The sequence below is a fragment of the Echinops telfairi genome, unplaced genomic scaffold (assembly GCF_000313985.2).
Source record: "Echinops telfairi isolate 266 unplaced genomic scaffold, ASM31398v2 ScPeMD7_2010;HRSCAF=2546, whole genome shotgun sequence".
NCBI lineage: Eukaryota > Metazoa > Chordata > Mammalia > Afrosoricida > Tenrecidae > Echinops > Echinops telfairi.
Window position 1 is genome coordinate 22,416,597 of NW_022105908.1, and position 18,765 is coordinate 22,435,361.

An 18,765-nucleotide genomic window follows, 5' to 3' on the forward strand; every position below is an offset into this window, starting at 1 on the left:
TCCCGATTTTTAACAATTTTTCCCATGTCCCGCAGCATTTTTTAAAACTCCCAGTTTTTGGAAAGAATGCACGACAAGCTAGGGTATACGGTTTTCGGCTGCCATGTGGCTATTTCACCAGGATATGAGTTTTATCAATGGTGTCCCACTTTTGTCCTGCTTTACCAATGTTAAAATCTGGTCACCTTATCTTAAAGGGGCCTCCCCTCTCCTCAAAGGAAGGCAGGGACTGCGTGGGTCCTCATTTTGAGCCTCAATTTTCTGAGGCATCTATATCCTCTCTCCTCCTGGGACCTTGCAAGAAATGCAGCTGGACTGGTCAGCTGAGCGGAACCCCTCCAGCAGGCCTCATGCAAGAGCCATGCTTTCCAGCCCCCACCTTCCCCCTCCCTGCAGTTTGACTCCAATCAGAAGCCAGTTTGCCCAGAGGACTCCAGAGGAACTGGGAGCTTCTTTTCTACATCCTCATGTCTGCATTACTTCAGGATCTTCCAAGTTCACGAATTCGTAAGTCCTTACATTGTTTAGGCCAGTTGGAGTGGGACAGTTTTGCTGGCAACGTAGAGGTTCCTGGCAGGGCCGGCGTCTGTGGAGCTCTCTGCTGACCCGACTCTTCTCTCCCTTCTCCCTGTGGGCCTCTCCTCGGTGCCTTCAGGGAGGTGCTCAGGGCCCCGCCCTGCTTGACAACGCTGGACTCCAGGTGCAGCAGGGAGCCTGCTGTGCTGGGCCTTGGCACTCAGACACACAGGGGCCAAAGCCCATCGATCTCCCGCACAAGCGGTGTGACTTTGGACAAGTGACCCTTAGCCTCTGGAAATGCACCTCTTCCTCCTCGGTAACATGGTACTGTACCAATAACCCAGTCCCACCCTCCTGCCTCCTTGATATGGCTTGTAAAATCTGGCCTGTGGTGTCACTGCTGAGAGGCCGGGCAGCCCTCGGACAGCAGCGTGAAATGCTGCCTAAGTCACCTTCACAATGACGGCAGTCACCAGGTACTTCGAGTGCCGTTCCACCTAAGGGCTCCTCTTCCAGGACTCGACTGGACAATGTTCTGCTGTGCCCCATAGGCTGGGTTTCAGAAGTAGACTGCCAGGCCTTTCTCCCTGCTCGGTCTTAGTCTCGATGCTCGCCATGGGCGAACGGGTTGACATTTGGGATATGGATGACATAGCTGCCAGCATCCTAGGAAAGCGCCCACATTCTGATGCACAGACAGGTGGGTGATGGCAGCACATGATAGGACCACAGGTAACATGACCTCCGTGGCCCACTGTTCCTGCCTCTCCACTGCACAGCTCGCGTTTCTGTGCCTGGGGCCTGAACGGAGACCCTGTCCTTCCAGATGTCAGCCTTGCTGACTGAGAGGAAAACAGATGGGCATGGCCAGAGCAAGCTGATCAGCCCAGCCATTTGCTAAAACAAATATTAGTTGAGCAGTGTCCGGGGAGAGCAGGCGGCTCCAAGAACTGTGTGTGCTTTGTATCCTTCCAGGGGCTGATGAACAGGCTGAAGACAAACAGCTTGGAGGGAAGGTGGGGGTGAGAAGCAGCCAGCCTGGGTTCTGTCCCTGTACCTCACTCCCTGCCCCCACTGCCCGCTAGAGGCTCCTCTGCGACCACTGCTTAGCTGTCGTCCAGGTGTTTGCCCCAGGTCTGTCAGGCCCTCCCTGAGTGTGGGCTCATGCGCTGACTGCCAGGGGCAGGCACACCTGGTGCCTGGAGCTGCCTCCTCTTGACCTTGATTGTACCCCTTGTCCTGCAGGTGGATTCACCAGCCAGGCTGCTGTGCCTTCAGGTAGATCCTAGGAGCTCTTAGAAGATTCCAGGCCCCACTCATGGGGATTTATGGCCATGTCCTAGCCCAGGCCTCCCCAACCTCTGCACTCTTGGGATCTTGGTCCAGGTAACCCTTTGTTGGGGGAGGGGCTGTCCTATGCATCGCAGAATGCCTGGGATGGCCTTGTCGCTAAGGCCCCTGGGTGGTGTAAGTGGTTTGCGTTCTACGACGAATCAAAAGAAGCCCTGGCAGCACTGTGGGTTAAGTGCTGGCTGCTGCTCTGTCAAGGTTGACAGCCGTGGAAACCCTACAGAGGGTTGCTCTGGGTTGGAATCCACTTGATGGTGGTTGGTGGTTCGTTAGTGGTTCAAACCCATCTGTTGGCATCACGGAAGAAAGGTCTGGTGCTCTGCTTCCAGAAAGATTGCAGCCAAGCAAGCCCTATGGGGCTGGGTACCACGGGTCTCCAGCAGCCAAAATCACTCCAACGGCAGCGGGTTTGGGTTTGGACAGAATTCTTCTTTCTACCCTCTGGACATCAGCAGCACACGCCACCATCATCAGGGCAACCAAAGATGCCTCCAGACATCACCAAATGCTCCCCGAAAGCCAAAATTGCTCTGGCAGAAGACCATCATTCCCCAGAAGATAGGGCAGGACACAACCTGCGGGGTTATCTACAGCTTGGTTAGAATCCTGGTCCCATTACTTACCAACTGGCAGGTTAGCATAACCTCTCTGAGCCTCAACATGGATAGAAAAATGGGGACCAGAGTAGCCCCTGTTGCGAGAGGGTGGATGATAAGAACAAGTTATATTAAAAAGCCTAGCTGTGACCCTAGAATGATTCCTACGCAAGGAAGAAGGACATTTCGCCCCAGTTCTGTGTGGATAGCCCTGCACCTGCTCTGCCAGTGACTCTGGGAGGACATGGCTGGCTTGTTCCCAGGAGGGCTGACAATACAGGAGGGAAGTCAATCCTACACAGGCAGTCCTACCCATGAGACTGTGATGCAGAGACGCCACAGACGAGTCCCGGGCGTGAAGACTGTGGCCCAGGCCACACCATGCTTCAAGGCAGCATTTCATCGATTTGTCATTAGAAAGAACTATTTCACATTATATACAACAAGAAAGAAGCATGAGAAAGCTCTCGATGGATTCTAAGTGGTTCTAAGTGGCCGTGGGGAACCATGCAGTGTCCAGTCTTTTCCAGTGCCCACGTCACCTCGTACGAGGATGGGCTTTCCGGAGAAATAGAACCACCGACTCCCACTGAAGTGTAAGAAAGAACTTTATGTCAGCAAGGAAATTAAGCTGAAGGGAGTGGCCCAGCCCAGTCCAACTCAAATCCACGCATCAGATGCTAGGGGAAGGCCCCTCTGGACGCTCACACAACAGCTGGCTGAGGAAGCAGGAAGGCGAGGCGGGCATCTGGGAGAACCTGGGCTGCTGGGGGCAGAATGCATGCGTGTGAAGATGGCCCAGGACAGGGCAGCCTTTCACTCAATGACACCTAACAGTGCGTGATCTGACTCCTTGGCAACCTGCAGCCACACAGCCACAGCGACGATCTGACCTGCAAGGCTCGATTGTCTCCATCCAGTCCCCATCTTCCTGGAACTCCCGTCACCGAGGTCCCAGGGTGATTTGTCTGAAAGGCTGATGCGATGATATGACTGCCCACCTGGGGCCCGTTTGTGGTTTACCCTGGTGCTACCTATCCGCCTGGAACATTGGAGACACTTGGGGAAGGGCTAAATAAATGGTGGTACACGTGAAGAAAGAGCCACAGCTGTTTAAAACTCATGTTTCTCAAGACCAGTTTGAGAGGTAGAAAAACAACACAAAACACATAACTTGTCATGTTGCAAGGGGGAAAAAATTTGGATTCAAATGATGCGTAGTGCTACAGATTTAGTAAATACATGTAAGTGCGTGCGTACATATATTTATAATTTTGTGTAGCTATATATAACTAAACATAATTGCAAGCTGGGAAGGGTATGTATCCGGTGGCAAGGGACATGGCTATTTATAGTGAGTCAACTGCTACGCGTTGATCTCTGCGCAGGTTTTGAGGTCAGACACCCAACCTGTACCTCTGCTACTTGTGGAGGGGCCTTAAGACATGGCTGCCACCAAAGAAGCCGCGATGCAGAGGCCCCATGATGCCAGGCTGGGCAGTGCCAGCGCCTGATGCTGAAGCTGGTGCTGAGGGGGCAGAGGGCCGCCTCTGCAGGAGATGTGAAGCTTCTCTCCTGTGGCTGCCAGGACTGTCGGTGCCACCACCAAGACACCCTGGGCTCCCGAGTCCTGCGGAATCGAGGTGACACCTACACTTCACTCGCACATCTCTCTGCCGATGGCAAGGGTCCTTCTCCGGGTCTGGGTGGAAGGGACATTGGATCACACGTCCCATCCTTACAGTCCTTCCTCCCAAGCCTGGGTGCTGGGTCTTTGGATGGACTTTCTCTTTCATCAAAATGACAAAAGATGCCTGCATCTTTTATGTAAATGTATGCAGAAGACCCAGATACCAACACATTCTAGGCTGAAACTGGTGCATCTCTTCTAGATAACGTGTTATCATAGTATATAGTGCATCCATTAAGCCTGTGGATGCGGGAGGTATTTGCACAACTGCTCGCTCACTCAACCTGTTTTCTTAACAGTAAAATGGGGGAAATTGCCTGTTGTTGTTAGTCGCCCTGGAGCTGATGCCGGCTGCTGGTAATTTTATTTGGAATGGAATCTTGCCTGGCTTTGTGCCCCTTCATATAGAAGACCCACCTCCAAGCCTCCCTGGCCATTTATAAATCCTCACCAGTCTAAATTCTGATTCTTATCCCTCCATTCTTTCCTCTATCCAATCTGAACATGGTTCTTGCCTGGTCTGTCCACCCCTACCTCTGTACCTGAAGGTTGGGAGGCTCAGTACAGTCTTAGCTCCCAGGGACAAGGTAAGTCAATGGTCCCAGGAATCTAGGGTGACCAACCATCCAGATTTGACTGTAGCTGTCCCAATTATTAGCCCTGGAAGTCCTATATTCTGGGGAAAACCCCCACAGCTAGGCAAACCAGGAGGACAGTTGGTCATCCTCTGAGGAGTGCAGGAAGTGATGCGCTATTCATTACCAGGACCAGCAGTACTCAGGCAAGACTCCCCAGAAACTGCGGGAGGACAGTGCTGAGCCTGCTGTCAGCTCTCCCAGCATCTTATCTGCAGAGTCCCGGAGGTGTGCTGAGAGCGCCGTGGGTGTGGTAGTTATATAATTGTTTGTCAATTTGAGGATTAAGAGTGAAGGGGTGGAGTCTAGTTTGTCAATAGGATCATAGCCAATGAGGCTTCTGTGTGGGCATGGCCTTCTCCTGAGAATTCTGGGAACTCCTATATTTTCCTCCTTGAAGGCAGAAGACATTTCTCTCTATGCTGACTTCCTGGGAGACATTGCAGCTGACAAGACACGTGGAACTACCCTAGTGCCCTGAGCTGGAGAAGTCACTTGGACCTACCTGGATGCAACCAGACCTCTGAAGTGAGAGAAGCCACATAGAGACCCCTGCCAGCGCTGAGATGCTTACATCACCACTGGGTCCAAAGACTTCCCACCCACTGGCCTGTGATCTTCCTGCATTCGGCATCATTGCATGTGTTTTGTGAGTCTGAAGAGGACTTTATAGATTGGTATTGGACATATGGGCTAATATTGGACTTATGGACTTATCTGGACTGGATTGGGGTATTTTCTAAATGCTCAACTCTTCTTGTATATAAAATTCTTTCTTATACATACATGTTTCTATGGATTTATTTCTCTAGTGCACCAGGACTAACACAGTGGGCGTGGCACAGGACAGGCCCAGCTTTTAGGCAGAAGAGAATCACCGGTTGATTTAAATGTCTGCTCTATCTAATCTTGTGAGGTAGAAGCACTGGGACCCAAGAGACTGGTTGGTAGTCTGTGCTCAGGGCCGGAGGGGAGCGGGGGGGCAGGGTGAAGGTCATTCCTTAGCTTGAACTAGACTAGCTGCCCTCTTCCAATTCCCTGGCAGTGATGCTAAGGATTCTGCCCGCCCACCCCCACCCCCACCCGAAACAAACAAACCAAACTCACTGCCATTGAGTCAGTTCTGACTCGTAAGCCCAAACATCACCACTCCCAAATATTTCTCGCCTCTATCTCAACTCCCCTTGTTGGTGCTGTTAGCTGCTGTAGAGTTGGCCCCTGACGCATAGCGAGTGACCCCGTGCACCATGGAACACAATTGCCTGGTCCTGCACTGTCCCCACAGTGGGTTCTGGATGGCACCATTGTGATCCATGAGGAGTTTGTTGCTGATTTTCCAAAGTAGACCACCAGGCCTTTCCCCCTCATCCATCTGTGTCTGAACCTGAAGTACACAGAAACCTGGTCTCTTGCACAGAAGACAAGATTTCAACAGAAGTCTTGAATCCTCTATATATCATTAAAAGGTGCCCCGGCAGCACAATGTGTTAAGCATTGGACTGCTAACTGCAAGGCTGATGGTTCAAACCCACCAGTTGCTCTGAAGGAGAAAGATGAGACTGCTCCTGTAAAGATTTGCTGTCCTGGAAACCCAATGGAGCAGTTCTACTCTATCTTAGAGAGTCTGTACGTTAGAATCGACTTGATGGCAATGTGCTTGTGGTTTATATAACGAAGGGTTGGGGAGCCAACCTCAAAGCCCTCCTGTATCTGGAGTCAGAGACAAGAAGCAGCAGCTAGAGATGAGAAACTCCCAGGAGAGGAGATCCTATTGTAGGGCACCACCCAGAAGGGAGGCAGAGAAGAGCAGGAGAAGAGAGGGGGAGAAAGTGAAGTCCCAGAACAGCTCATCCTCATCCCGGAGATGGGCTCAGCCTCCTTCATCCCACGCTGACCTCTACCCCTGACCACACCCGGCCCACCGATTGAGTGCTGATGCTGGTCATACGTTGACCCTTGACTCTGGTCGAAGATGGAGACTCCACTTCTGTGATGATTCTTGACCTCTGGGTCCTGGGTGGCTCTCAGGAGAGTTGTCCAGAGCTCATATCTGCAAACCTCATCTCACGAAAGAGCAGGCTGTGTGGGCTCTTGCTCATGCGCCAGCTTGGCTGCCTTCCCCCGTGTCCATCAATGCCCCAATTACCAGCAAATTGCTAACACTCTGCAGCAACTCTCTCTGCATATTAATTCAGCCCCGTGCATTCATCAGGTAACCCAGGCCTCCGCCACCACTCGCCCGCTGCTGCTATTTGCTCGGCAGAACCAGGTCATTTCCTTGCTGGACTTTGGTGGGAAGTTGAAAAGCAGTGTCAGCTTCTCCCGCTCTTAATTAGGATTGGGATTCTCCGGTAAATCACTGATCATTATCAATGAGCTTGTAATTTTATGTCCCAGAATCAGAGACCGATGATTAAAGAGAAGATCAAGGGGGCTGCGGTGTGGGTTCAGCCTGCACAGAGCCTGACATACTTTTCATCTCCAGAATGGGTTCCACGGTGACCTTTCCCTCTGGCTAGCTTCACAGAGACTTCCCGAACTGCCGCACCCCTACTCTCTGGGAGGGGGTGGGTCATTTTCTTTGGACTCTAAGCAAGGTAGGTGGCAATGTCCAGCCCCCCTAGCTGGTGGGGAGGGAGCTAGTGGTCTGTGGAAGCCCTTTGACTTTGCTCAAAGAGGAGGCACCCATGTGAGACAAGGACCTGGGGCCACCTTCTCTCTGTATTCCTGGGATTGCACTGGCTCCCACTGCAGGAGGTTGTACGAAGCTCCAACGGGCTCCTGATGGGGGGTCATGGGCCTGAAGCCCCTGTCCTTCTGCAAGACATGGCCCGTAGTTCTGCCTGACTGCCTGCCAGGCCCCCACCTCTCTCATCTGCCTATCACCCGTGGCTGGAGTGACAGTCTGTCTTCTCACCAGCCTTGCACCTCAGCCCCGGCCATCCTGGTGTGCTCGCTCCACGTGGCCCCAGTGAGTGGCTGAGGGAGGGGCGATGGTGTTGGGTCATTTCGGACTCAACGCCACCCTGTGTGCAACAGAACCCAGCACTGCCAGGTTCTGGGCCACCCTCACAATGGTTGTGAGGCTTCAACTCATCCTGGCAGCCACGTGTCTGTCAAGCCATCTCCACAAGGGTCTCCCTCTTTTCCGTTGGTCCCATGAGACTCGGTCCTGAGACTTCAGGTGGGACTGCCGGCAAAGGGAAGCGGCCATTTGCAGGCGTTACTGAGCTGGGAGAGAGGATGACCGAGCTGCCAAAGGGTTCATGCGCTGGGTGACGGTCACAGGTGGCTATGGAGTGCTGACCGCATACCTAGCCCTGAGGGGTATGGAGGGGATTTTAAATATTCTTGAGGAGGTTAAAAAAAACCCCTCCCCTGTGGTGCCATTGAGTTGATGCTGACTCATCGTGGCTCCGTGTGGCAGAGTTGGACTGTGCTCCGCAGGGTCTTCAGTGGTTCATTTGTTGCAAACAGGTCACCAAGCCTGCCTTCTGAGGCGGCGCTGGGTGGACGCCACCTCCAACCTTTCAGTTAGTAGCCAAGCACACTAACCATTGTGCCACCCTGCTGGCATAGGGGTTGAGCGTTGGGCTGATAACCGCAAGGTTGACAGTTCGAAACCAGCCACCCCTCCTCAGGAGAAAGGGTTTTCTATTCCTATAAATAGCCACAGTCTCAGAAGCTCACGGGAGCAGTTCTGCCCTGTCCTATAGGGTCACTATAAGTTACTGTGAGCTTGGTTTCTGTTCTTTTTTGGACGGACTCCGGGAGAAGGCAGAAAGAATGGGATTCCTATAGGTGAAATAATCAAAGAGGAAATATACACTGCAAATCTCAAAATTAGTTTATTGAATATATCACTCAAACCCCAAACCAAACCCTTTGCCAGTGAGTTGATGCTGACTCATAGCAACCCTATAGGACAAGGTAGAACTGCCCCCTGTGGGTTTCCAAGACTTTACCTCTTTATGGGAGTAGAGCGCTCCGTCTTTCTTCCACGGAGCAGGTGGTGGTTTCAAACTGCTGACCTTGTAGTTAGCAGCCTAACGAGTAGCCACTATGCCACCAGGGCTTCCACAGATCACTCAAGAAACCTTTTAGTCGAAGCTGACAGTTCGTAAACCTGAGGCCAGAGGGGTCACGACCCACCTGACTCTGGGCTACAAGCCTTCTTTACACAGCAAGGTCCCCTTGGTCCCCTCAGGTGGGTTCAGCATCCATCTCATCCCAGGTCATAGCCAGAGTCCTGCCTTGTCTCTCTGCCCACACGTGTCCCTGGGAGGTGGTTTGGCAAAGGGAAGGAGCCAGGTGAGATGGAGGTCATGTTCGCTGCCTCTGACCGAGGCTGGTCTGAGGAAAACAAATCTTTAAAGCATAGAACCTGAAACCCGAGCCAGGGGGTGGGGTGAGGGTGGGGGTATGGGGGGAAATCTTTGAGATGGGCACTCCTCAGGAAGAAACCTGCTAAGCGATGCTGGGACAGGCACCTGACTCCGGCCCTCCCATACTCCTCACAGGGCATCAGCCTAGCTACCAAAGACAAAGTGCGGGGCCTTGGGCCCTCTAATCCTCTCTCCCTGGGAATCAGGAACTTGGGCTCTGGAAAGGTGCCCGAGCAACACAGTGGACAGGTGCCAAGACCTCCTTGCAGCAGGCAACTCAGGGCCTGGCCTTCCTGAGATTTGGGGGGAGGCTTTCCTGGGTGCAAGTCCGTATTCCAATGGGAAAGTGCTCATCCTTCACATGGCTCTGATGCCTGCCCTCTGCTCGGATGCTCCTGAAAACTCTCTCAGCTGGCCTCAGCCTCCTGTTATGTCTGGATGTCTAGGCCACACTCCACCCAACCCTTCCTGGGGGTAGCCCTGAGAGATCACCCTAAAGCACATGGGGTACTCTAGGGGATGCTCATGCTGACATTTAAGAACCCCCTCCCCAGATGAGCCAGTCAGGGTGCGATGTAGCGATAATGAGAAATACAACTTTCCCCTAGTCCCTAAATGTTTCCTCCCCACTCCCACTACCATGACTCGAATTCTATCTTGCAGGACTGGCTAGACCAGAGGAGGTACACTGGTACAGATGGGAACTGGAAATACAGGGAATCCGGGACAGATGAGCCCTATAGGACCAGTGGTGTGAGTGGCGAAACAGGGAGGGTAAAGGGAGAATGGGTAGGAAGGAAGGAACCGATTACATGGAACTGTGTGTGACCTCCTCCCTGGGGGACAGACAACCAAAAAGTGGATGAAGGGAGACGTCGGACAGGGCAAGATATGACAAAATACCCATTTATAAACTATCAAGGGCTCATGCGGGAGGGGGGAGCGGGGAAGGAGGGGAAAAATGAGGACCTAATGTCGGGGGTTTCAATGGAGAGAAAATGTTTTGAGAAACGATGTACAAATGCGCTTTACACAATTGATGTGTGTATGGATTGGGATAACAGTTGTATGAGCCCCTAATAAAATGTTAAAAAAAAAAAAGAACCCCCTCCCCATCTCTTCCTGGGATCCCTGGGCAGCTGCTAGCCCAAAGTTTGCAGGTTCAAGTCCACTCAGTGAAAAGCCTGGTCATCCATTTCTGGAAAATCAGGCCTCAGAAACCATACGGAGCACAGTTCTCCTCTGACACAGGTGGGGTCGCTCTGAATGGAGCATCGGCTGTCGCGATCTCATGGCGATGCAGGCCCGCCATCCCGGGTCACTTCTCTGTGCCCTCACTCGTGCACTTCCTGTTTCTTCACCTGACAAACTTCTCCTCATCTCTCCAGACTCTGCCAAAGGGTCGCCTACTCTATGAAACCGTTTCCACAGCGTCGCTGCTGTTCTTAGATGCCATTGACTCCTCTGGACAGCAGGCCGAAACACCGCCGGTCCTGTGCCACGCTCATGGGTGTCCTCCGAGCAGAGCACCATCGTTACCTACTGGGTCGGTCAAGAGATTTGGTTGCTATGTAACATGCACACTGCCCTAGTTTCCTTAAGAGAGCACAGATCCAGAATGTTTCCCTTTCCAGTTATTGTCCCAGTTCATCACATTTTACAAATTCAGGTCCAGTCCAGTTTTGTTTTGTTGGCCGTGAGTGAACTGGGAAGAACTGGCTCCAAGCTCTACTGGAAGACGAGCCCCCGAGGCACTCAGAACATGCAGTGGCTGCAACAGTGGACTTGGGCATGCCAACATGGGGAAGACAGCACGGGATTAGGCCATGCTTCCTTTGATTGTCCGCGCGAGGTCACCGTGAGCAGAGCTGACAATGAACACCAGCAAAACCACACGTCCTGAGCCCCACAGTGCTGGGTGCTGTCGAAATGGTAATGCACTGCAGTTACTTACCTGTTGGCTCTTCTTTCTGGCCAAATCGGGTGTTCTTTGGGAACAGGGATAATGTCTGGGTCAGGACGGCTGCTCCATGTCAAGGCAGGAGCTTGTGCGGTGCTTTTATGGAGGACGAGTGAAGGCCAGTTCAGGAGTGGGATTTAAGGCTTTGGTCCTTGGGATTTTCTGACCTGGAGGTCCTGGGCGGTTCTGGCTGGGCTTCAGGCACCTGGAGCACCAGGAATGGCCTTGCCTGGCTCCTGGGCTGCCCTCACATTTGTTTTTCTTTCTCTCCGTGTGTGGTGGCCAGAGGCTGGCAGGCTCAGTCCAGCCCGTACACTGTCATGCTTCATTAGGACTGCTTTTGTTGTTAGGTGCTGAGGTTTTCTCTGTTGCCGGTTGTCCTTTGTTTCATATCGTTCTCACCATTTCTTCCCCTGGCAAATAATCAGCACCCAATTAATTCTGAATTTCTCATTGTTTTCTCCAGCTGTCGATTGCCTTACATGAGCAAAGGATGATTGTTCAATGTTTTCCCGGTAATGAACCGTGAGAGTCCTTCTGGCTTTGAGGAGAAGAGCTAGCCCATATGTGAGGGAGAGAAAGGGAGACAGAGACAGGAGCAGATTGAGACAGAGAGACAGAGATGGAGAAATTGGGAGTCGAGGGACAGAAAGACACAGAGGAAAGAAATGTATGACCCAGGAGATGCACACAGCAGGAGAAAGACACAGAGAGATTGAGAGAGAGAGAGACAAAGTGAACAAAACTGAGAGGGGAAGAGGGAGAGACAGTGAAAGGAAGAGACAGAGGCAGAGACATCAAAGCGACACACAGAAATCAGTGCAGAGAGACACACAGCCTGAGAAACAGAGCTACAATTACAGATGGGCATACCCAGAGAGATGCGCGGAGAAAACTACCAGAGGTACCCAGAGGCAGAAAGAGGGATAAGGATTTTCTCTCTCTCTCTCTCTCTCTCTGAGAGATGCAGAAGGACACAGTGGGAGAAGCTGAGGCAAGCAAGGGAGACCTTTCTAGAGTCTGTGTGGCTGCGCTGTAGCAGTGTAACAGCAAGCGCCCACCATGTGCCCCAGGCAGCACAGGGCACATCTCAGGCCTTGCTCCTGGAATTCTCTTCGGGGGGAGGGGCTGGGGGAAGAGACCCCCAAGTCTAACTCTATGTTCTAGAGACCCCTTTATGAAGTTTTAAATAGGACAAAGACAAGACATAATGAGGGAGACCATCAGCTTGAAGCCGTAATGGCTTCCAAAGGATTCGTGGCTAGGTGGCTAATTGCTACCCATGCACCCACCGCCATTGAGTCAATGCTGACTCATCTCAGACACAGGAGAACAGCTCCTTAGGGTTTTCAAGACTGTAAGTCTTTATGGGAGTAGACAGCCTCATCTTTCCCCCAAGGAACCGCTGGTTGGCTTGGACTGAGGATTTTGTGGCTAGCAGCCTGATGCACCAACGCAGCTTCTTTCTGTTATGGTCAGACCTCCTGTGCTTGTCTGGGTGCACTAGCGAAACACATTCATAGACACACATATGTGTATAGCAAAGAGCTTGATATACAAGAGCAATTGAATATTAAGAAAACGTCTCAGTCCAGTGCAGATCAAGTCCCTAAGTCCAGTATTAGCTCATATGTCTGATACCCATCTATAAATTCCTCTTCAGACTCACGAAACACATGCAATGATGCCGAATGCAGGAAGATCACAGGCCAGTGGGTGGGAAGTCTTGTGGATCCAGTAGCAGTAGAGGCATCTCAGCACTGGCAGGGGTCTCTTCCAGCTCAGGGCACTAGCGTAGTTCCATATGTCTTGTCAGCTGCAGTGTCTCCCAGGGAGTGAGCAGACAGAGCTTGTATCCCGCCTCCAAGGAGGAATACCGGAGTTCCCAGAATCCTCAGAAGAAGGCCATGACCACACAGAGGCCTCATTGGCTATGACCTGTTGGACAGGATAGGCTCCAGCCCTTCACTCTTAATCTTCTCAAATTGTCAAGCGATTATCTAGCTACTACACCTCCAAAACCAAACCCACTGTCATTCAGACCCTATACAAAGTTTATGGGGGTAGACAGCCTCGTTTTTCTCCCATCAGGTGGCTAATAAGTTTGAACTGCTGACCTTGTGGCCAGCAGTCCAATGCCTAGCCCACAGCATCCCCAGGGCTCCCTCTTGTTAATAATGAGTAATTAGGACAGATACATTTCCTACTTCCTGGAGGTCTGTGAAAGGGTGGGCCCCAGTGGTGTCAACAAGGAGGGATATGACTGGCTCCTTGCTTCGGTGTTTTGGGCTCGATGGGTGTGGTTTTGCTTCTATCATCCAGCAAACTGATGTTTGGTGTATGTGGTAGATTGATTTCATGTCAACTTGATGGTGCTTGTGGGGACCGAGTCCTACCTGTCAATCAGGTCACAGCCTGACGATGCCTCCTTGGGTATGTGGTCTTTTGATAAGAGAAAAGCTGGGAATGTCCCCTCTTGCTGTCCCTGTCTCCCTCCTGTTAGCTGGGACTCGGTGTCTGCCTCCAGGGGAGACCCCATGTGGGCCCCCTCAACCCTGAGAACTGTCGGTGCCCTGCTAGGTTTCCACCAGCTTTGCATACAAGGGACTGCACCCACCCGCCTGTGATCTGCCTGCATCCCGCTTCCCCTTTCCGTGTTACTGTCTGCAGCTGTTTACGGCTGAAGAAGGCTCCGGCCAACCACGGGCTTCAGTTGGACTGGGCTGGCTTTCTTCTGTTTCTTGCGTACATGAGTGGAACCGATTTTGTTCCTCTAGACCACCCCGCCCAGCACAGTCTCTCACCCGCCCTGCAAGGTAAGCGCCACGAAGGTAGGGGTTGCTATTTGGTTTCGTTTTGCTTCATATTTTTATTTTGAAAGAATTCAATATTACATACGTAGATGAAGACCTCATACACCTTTTTCTTAATTGTGGTACAAGCAAATATAACGAAGCACTCGCCGGTTCCACACTTTGCACACTTACTCTTCAGTGACACTGATTACATTAACCCTAGTGTGCAACTGTGGTAGTTACACAATTTCATGTCAACTTGATAAAAGAATGAGGGGGTGGAGTCTAGCCTGTCAATCAGGTCACAGCCCGATGATCCCTCCTTGTGGGCGTGGCCTTCTCGTGAGGATTCTGGGAACCTTCTCTCTCTTGATTCTGCCATGAGAAAAGGTGGGCCATTCTCTCTCTCTGATTGACATTCCTGTTGACAAGCCACATGGATCCACATGCTGTTGGCAGCCAGAGCCCTGGAGATGCATCCACTGCCATTGGATCCACAGGACTTTCCATCCACTGGTGTGTGGTCTTCCTGCATTTGGTGTCATTGCCTGTGCTGCGTGAGTCTGAAGAGGAATTCATGGGCTAATATCGGACTTATGGGCGAATATTGAACTTATGGACTTAATCTGGAATGGGCTGAGATGTTTTATTGATGCACAATACTTCTCGATATAAAGTTCTCTCTTACACATATATGAGTGTCAGTGAAATTGTTTCTCTAGGCAACTCGGTCTACCAGAGCAACCACCACCAGCAGCCACTGCGGAACGTTTCCTCACCATCAACAGATGCACATGACTTTCTAACCACCACCTCTCCCTTCCGCCACCCTCTCTCACCACTCCAAACTCACTACCGTCCAGCTGATTCTGACTCACAGCCACCCTCTCAGACAGAGTAGAAATCCTCCCTAGGGTTTCTGAGACGATACATTTTTATTGGAGCAGAAAACCTCATCTTTGTCCTATGGAGTGTCTGGTAGGTTTGAACTGCTGACTTTGTGGTTAGCAGCCCAATGCATAACCCACTCTGCCACTCGGGCTCTTCTCCCAAACCTGGTAAACACCAGTACACTTTGGTCTCTCTACACTTATCTCATCTAGATCATTGCCTGTTTTATTCACGACTGACTTTTCAGGTGTCGTGGTTATGTGTTGGGCTGCTAAACTCAAGGTCAGCAGTTTGAAACCGCCAGCCACTACAAGGGAGGATGCCGGGGCTGTCTACTCCTGGAAAGAGTTACAGTGTTTGGAAAAAAACACAGGAGCCATTCTATCCTGTGCTATAGGGTCACCACGGGTCACAATAGAGTCAATGGTGGGGAGTTTGGTTTTGAGTTTTGGCTATATCAAAACCAAAACCAAACATCTGGTGCTGTTGAGTTGATTCTGACCCATAGCGACCCGAGAGGCAGAGTTGAACTTCCTTATACTGTTCCCAAGGGATATCATCTTTATGAAGCAGATGGCCACGCTTCTCACCCACACAGGAGCTGGCGGATTTGAACAACTGATTTGGCTTAGAGCCCAGCGCTTGAACCACGAGGGCACCAGGACTCTTTATAGCAAGTGCTCACTAAGTGTTTGGTGGGTGAATATATATATGCACGCCTGCAGCTGGAGTGATGGGATCCGTTGTCTCTTGCCAAGGCAGTGAGCGTCTCCCACCAGCCTTTTGATTTGTGTTGCTGGGAGATGCTCAGCTTCTGCAGGGAGGTCAGAGGGGTGGGGATGATCCTGGAGACTGGAGCTGGAAGAGGAGAGGAGGCTATTACCTGACGCCCAGCAGCCTCAGGGCCTGTAGAAGTGCTGTCAAAACAGGGAAATGCTGTGAACTTGAAGCAAAACTGTCAAGTTCACCAACTTTCTCCCCCCCCACCCCCCTTTCTTTCCCCTTCAGTTAAAGATCTTGCTTGCTTGACTGGTTTTTCCAAACTCCCCGAGCTCCCCTCAAGTCAGTCAACATGGCATTATTGTCATTTGGGGAACCGTAAACCTTTGAAAAATGCCGAGTGCAGCCTGCATGGATGGAAACCGTTTGAACCGTGGTGAGGCTGGAGGAGCACTTGGAAACAGAGTGTTTTGATTTTCTCAATAATTTTTTGAGGATCGTTAGAAATGGGAATTCAATAGCGAGGCTGGATTTTTCCCACCGGCGGCGTACTTGTCCGGAAGCAGGGTTGATTTGGGTGCTTCGAGAAAGGCTCCTGGTGCTGGCAAAGGGTTCACTCAGCAATCGTGATCCAGCTCCATCCTGGTACCCGATGGGTCTGCTCAGGTCCAAGTGTCACACAGTGTGGATGAGGGTCTACCGCAAAGCGGGGCACACTGTGGTTGCCTAGGGGTCAAGGGTCTCGTATGCAGGGCCTGGAACCTTACTTCCTCTCCTTGCCATGACATGAAGCCTAACCAGACCAGGTGACCTTGACGTGTCCTTCAGATCCTGCAAAATCCTGCCAACTCCTCGATTTAGTTTAGACCGTTCCAGTTCAGCACCCAGGGTGATACGCATGGTTAACATGCTAAGCTGCTGACTGAAAGGCTGAAGGTTTAAGTCCACCCGAAGGTGCCTCGGAAGAAAGGCCTGGCCATCCACCTACTTCTGAAAAACGAGCCACTGAAGGCTCAGTGGAGCACGGTTCTGCTCTGACACACGGGGTGTCGCCATGAGTCATGAGTTTTGTTTCGTTTTTCTCCAGTCCCTTAGGCACTGCCTCTGGGAAACTGAAGGTCAGTTAGGACGGGTTGGTCAAGGTCAGGGTTTAGGGAGACACAGGCAGAGCGAGAGGAAAGAGAACCAAATTGCTTCTCCCTTTCCTCCCTGTTCGCCAAGGAAGGCGAGCGTAACGGATTCCATGACTTGGCCAGCAGGTTCTGATAAGAAGGAGACGAGTGACTGCCTCAGTCTCTGGCTGACATCTTGGCATTGCACCCCTGGAAAGCAGGCTTCGAGTTTCATTTGAGACAAGGAGGAAAACCAACCCCCTCCACCAGCCTCCTACCGGGACCCTGCGTATCTGCTGCACTTCATCCGTGCAGTAAGTTCCTGCTCGGAGCTCTGTCTCAGGCTGTCCCTTCCACTTCAAATGAATTTCCTTCCTTAGGCCCTTGGCCCAGACCAACTCAAACTTTATGTCCTTCTCTGGACTGTCCAGGCTCCGCAGAGCCAGACCGCACTCTCTTCCCAAGAACACTGTGAACTCTTCGAGGGGAAGGGCAACGACTCTTTCATTCTTGTAGCTCCAGAGGCCAGCGCAGGCTCAGGAGCAATGTGTGCAGTGGGTGAATTACATGGAAGCTTCTGGACTTGGCATCTCCACTTGGAAAGGCCCAGGCTGGTCTCACTTGAAGTCTGGCAGCTGCACCTGGCTGTTGGCTGGAGCTCCGTGGTCCTCCTGCAGGTGGACTCTACCACCAATAAACAATACTGATTTTCCTGACATGGTGGTCTCCGGGCAGAAAGGGTGAAAAACAGAAACCCGAGGCCCCTTAAGGTCTGCCCTTTTCCCAGAGGTCAGCGTGAGTCACAAAGCCAGCAGGACTCAAAGGGGGTGGGGGGGCAATAGACCACCTCTTGAGGGGAGGAACCACAAAGTCACATGGCTGGGGAGCGTGGCGGGACAGTTGGGGCCATCCTTGCAAACCTCTACCCAGTACTCTTGGAGGTCCCTGTGGGGTGCAAGGGACCCCACATCGACTGTGAGTGGAAAGACTGGCAGTTTGACCCACTCTATGGTTGACAGTTTGGCTGGCAGTTTGACCCACTCTATGGTGCCATCCAAGAAGAGCCCGGTGATCTTCCGCGAAGAGCACAGCCAAGAGAACCCTTAGGCACTGCTCTACCCGCTAGCCCACGGCGTTATCATGAGCCAGCATCAAATGGTTGGCCATAGGGTTGGTCTTGGGTTTAGTGCCCTCTGCTCCTATCCCTGGGCTCCCTCTCATCCATCCACCCAGCAGACCATGTTTGATACCAGTCTATCATGCCTGGTTGTCCTGGGCTAGGGTGCTAGCTCTAGGAGATTTTTATTTTCCCGAGAAGTCATGTGTGCAAGGCACAGGGAACTCCAGCCCCTTCCTATTCGTCTTTCTCTTCTCAACACTGGGTGTCCATCGCGGTGGTTTGGACCACCTGGGTCTTTACCTTCCACACAGCTGGACTGAGGGATATTGTCTCCCTAATATTGGGCCCTGAAGAGGACAAGCTTCCCCTCTGGTCCTCTGACCTACTTTCTTGTCCTTGTGGCCTGGCCCCACAGTAAGGGTGCTTCATCAGCAAGTGAGGTTGCCTGGCAAGCCTCCCAGGGCCCGGGGTGATAGAATCCACCCAGTTAAGTGGGAAAAACTGCACCTGGGAGCTAGAGATGCTGGCCCAGCGTCCGGGGTAATTAAGAGAAACGGACAGATCGTGATTTCTTTTTGCGTTCAGGTCTGCGAGGTGACTCTCGCCCCAGGGAATAAGCAGCAGGAGCGTGTACACTTTGGATTGGGTTCAATTCGGCACAAACTTTAGTGAGTGCTCACCTCAGGGTCCTCAGGCCACCAGGGTCAGGCACAAAGGCACACCCCGAAACAGGAGACAGTGAGTTTCGAAGTGTGTGAGGCCAGATCAGGGCTGTTTAGTGTTTGAAGGTGCAGGCTAAACAAAATGGGGGTGGGTGGAGGGGCAGGCGATCAGGCTGGGCAGTGAGCTGTGAGCAGAGAGGAAGAGGAGCAACGCTTTGAGCACCAGCGGGAGGATGCCCTGGGCAGAGAAGGGGCTTGGAGGGAACAGAGGAGGTTAGAGGAGGTCATTGAAGCCAGCCTAAAGCCACGGCCACACTCCTCTTGATAGAC